Genomic DNA, 3,747 nt, shown 5'->3' with positions numbered 1-3,747 from the left:
TCTGTGCGACTACAGCCGTAATTTCCCTATGCAACCTGTACTATGATAATAGATAACAAGTAAACAATTCACACTTACCGACTATTGGGGTCACAATAATTCCAGTGATTTTCCCAACTTTGTTGGTCCGCCGAGGTTTGTTGTTGTTGGTGGTGGCAATTTCTGAGGAGTTGTAGATGTTCTCCTAAAACACAGAGAAGGGCGTAGCAAATGAACAACGTCTGTTTACCTACATGTTTTTTTTTTTTTTTCTCGCTGAAGTTATACAACAAGAAAATACTTTTTACATATTTCAAAACCATATGAAATAAAATTCTGTTCCACGATGCACTGTTGGGGGTAGGTAGACATCCCCAGAATTCCATCCCTAAAGTTCCAATATTGTGGTAAGGGCTGGTACCAAACCGAACGCTGTGAGGTGGGCAAAATGTCTTGTGGAACGCAAATGTTCGGGATGGAAGCGTCTTGGTGTTAGGGATCCCCGATACAAGGCCTTGTGGAATTGGCGGAAAGCCTCCAAGTCGCTCTGTCACCCACCATTTGACTACCCTCCCCCCAAATCACTCCCCCCTCCCTCATATACGTCTCATCTTCATCTCTCCACCTCATCCTCGGTCTACCCCTCCCTCTCCCTCCCTCCACCTCACCTACATACACCCTCTTAGTCAGTCTTTCATTCTCCATTCTCTTCACATGTCCAAGCCACTTCAGTGTATTTTTCCTAAACTTCTCAACCACATCCACATCCACCACACAACGTTCCTTCACTTCTTCATTCGCCAACCTGTCCCTCCATGTCACTCCACATGCTCATCTCAAGTAACTCATTTCCACTGCTCTCATTCTTGACTTGTTCCCCTCTTGCAAGGTTCACGCCTCGCTTCCATACGTCAGGGTAGGGATCACAATACTATCATGCAGTGACTTCTTAACTTCCATCCTTACCTCCCTATTTCTCATCACTGCTTTCAGTGTACCTACAACCTTCCTTCCCTGCTGTACCCTTTCACGTACTTTATCCCCCAAAGTTCCATCCTTACTCATCACACTACCCAAGTACTTGAATGCACTCACATTCTCCATATCCTCACCACCCAACCTCATTGTACATTCTGTGACTTCATTCCTCTCAAACACCATAACTTTACTCTTGTTTACATTAACTTTCAGCTTCCTCTTCCTACACACTGTCCTAAATTCAAACTTTGCAACTCCCATTCATCTTCACTCAACAACACTGTATCATCAGCAAACAGCAACAGCGGAATCTTCCAAATCTCACCCTCATTCATTAGAGCCACCCCCACATCCACTGCCCTACCTTGCACCTCCTTTACAACCCCATCCATGTATATATTAAACAGCCATGGAGACATTACACAACCCTGTTTCAGTCCCACGTTGAGATCAAAGAACTCACTCAGCTCACCATCCACTCGCACCGTAACCCAAGCTCCTTCGTACATACTCTTCACAGCACTCAACAATTTCCACTCCACTCCATATATTCTTATTAACTTCCACATACCTTGCCTATCTATTCTGTCATAAGCTTTCTCCAAGTCCATGAAGGCAGCATACACTTTCTTTCCCTTCTCTAGATACTTCTCCACTAAACATCTTAGAAGAAATATCTGATCTACACACCATTTTCCCTTCCTAAATCCCCCTTCTTCTCCAACTAGCTCCTCTGTCATATGCCTAACCCTGTCAATGAGTATTTTACCATACATTTTTCCAGTCACACTAAGAAGGCAAATAACCCTATGGTTACCACATACTTCTCTTTCCCCTTTTCCTTTGTATAAAGGAACAATTATACCTGATTTCCAGTCCTCTGGAACCCTTCCCTCTTCCCAAGCCAATCTACACAACTTCCATATCCACTCCACAACAATCTCACCCCCATACCTCAGCATTTCACCACACACTCCATCAATTCCTGGGGCCTTTCCCAGCTTGATCTTCTTCATTGCTTCCACTACTTCCGCCCTACTGATCTCCTCCTCCCTCCTCTCATCTCTTCTTCTCCCAGCCATTCCCCAACCACTTATACTCGCACTGGTCTCACTCTCTACATTCGACAAATCCTCAAAGTGCTCCTTCCATCTCCTCAATTTCTCTCTCTTCTCCGCCAACAATCTATTATTCCCATTTTTCTCCCCCCTACTATTTCCCCTTTCACACTGCCTTACTTTCTTTACCTCCTTCCAAAACAGTTTCTTACTCTCCCTCCATTTCACACTCAGATTCCTCCCAAATTCTTCATCCACTTTCTTCTTACTCTTCTTCACCAGTCTCTTCACCTCCCTTCTCCTGCTCACATATACCTCTCTCTTCTCTCTCTCATCTTCTCCCCTACCTCTACTGGCTAACCATTCACGATATACCTTCTTCTTTTTTTCCACAGCTCGTTTCACCTCATCATTCCACCATGCTGTCCCTTGCACACCCTTGCAGCTCCTCCTCACTCCACAAACCACCTCACACACTGCGTCTGTCTCTTCCGTGAATATCTTACATACATCTTCCACCCCTTCCATCTGCTCTAACTCACACCTTCCCAGTCTTTCTTCCACTATGCTCCTTTACTCTGCCATTTTCTCACTATCTTGCAACTTCTCCACTCTTCTCACAGGAGCTATTTCCTCCTGTCTTCCCCTTCGTCTCTTCAACCATTTTCTTTGCAGCTTTACCTTGGCCATCACTAAGTAATGGTCTGAGACTCCATTCCCCCACCCGCTCCACACTCTTGCATCCAACACTTGTCTTCTCATTCGCTCATCCACACACACGTAGTCTATCATTGCCTTTCGTTCAACAAGTTCATCATCCATCCTCCTTATTACTCTCCATGTAAACCTGTGGATCATCTTATGCCGAAAGTAGGTGTTGGCTCTTGTCAACCCATTACCAGCACAGATGTCCACCAAAGCACTACCATTCCCATCTACTTCAGCTGGCATACCCTACTGACCAACCACTTCATCCACTCATACATTCCCAACTTTGCCATTCATGTCTCCAATCAAAAGCACTCTCTCGCTCCTCTCAAATTTGTCCATACATGCTTCTACTCTCGCCCAAAACTCATCTTTCACTCTTGCCACTCGGTTCTCTGTCGGAGCATACACACATACAATCGCCCACGCTTGTATACCTACTTTCATCCTCACCCATACAATCCTTGCACCCACTGTTCCATACTCTCTTATATTCTCCTTCCACTTCTTGCATATCATCATTCTCCCTCTCTTGCCCACTCATTCTCATTAACTCCCGCACATATACCTAAACCATATTTCCATTCTCTCACCCTTTCACCTTTCCATTTAGTTTGTCAACCCACATATATCCACTCTTGCATCCTCAAGCACCTGAACAATCTCTCTCTCTTTCACTTCATCATTCACTCCACTCACATTCCATGTCCCCACTCTCAGAATGTCCTTTGTCCGTTCCTTAGTCGTCAACGTATGGTCCGTCCTGGTCCGAGGCGCTTTATTTGCTTGTTTAGTTCTTTCTACAGGGTGGGGCACTAACCCACCACCAACCATTTTAGTCGCCTCGTACGACAAGCAGGGATACAGGGATACTGTTACTTTTCACAATGTGCCTGAAAGAAAAACACTAACGTTAATGCCAACATGCAATAAAAAGGAATGGTATTAACAATGAGATGAAGCCTACGGCCTGTACATTTTCAAATCACATATACTACTGCATTTATCAAGCAATGTTTACAGT

Source organism: Coenobita brevimanus, chromosome 60, assembly GCF_032717465.1.
Source record: "Coenobita brevimanus isolate Jiangsu-jjx chromosome 60, ASM3271746v2, whole genome shotgun sequence".
Lineage (NCBI taxonomy): Eukaryota > Metazoa > Arthropoda > Malacostraca > Decapoda > Coenobitidae > Coenobita > Coenobita brevimanus.
The sequence above is the reverse complement of the archived record's forward strand: the minus strand, read 5'-3'. Positions refer to the sequence as shown.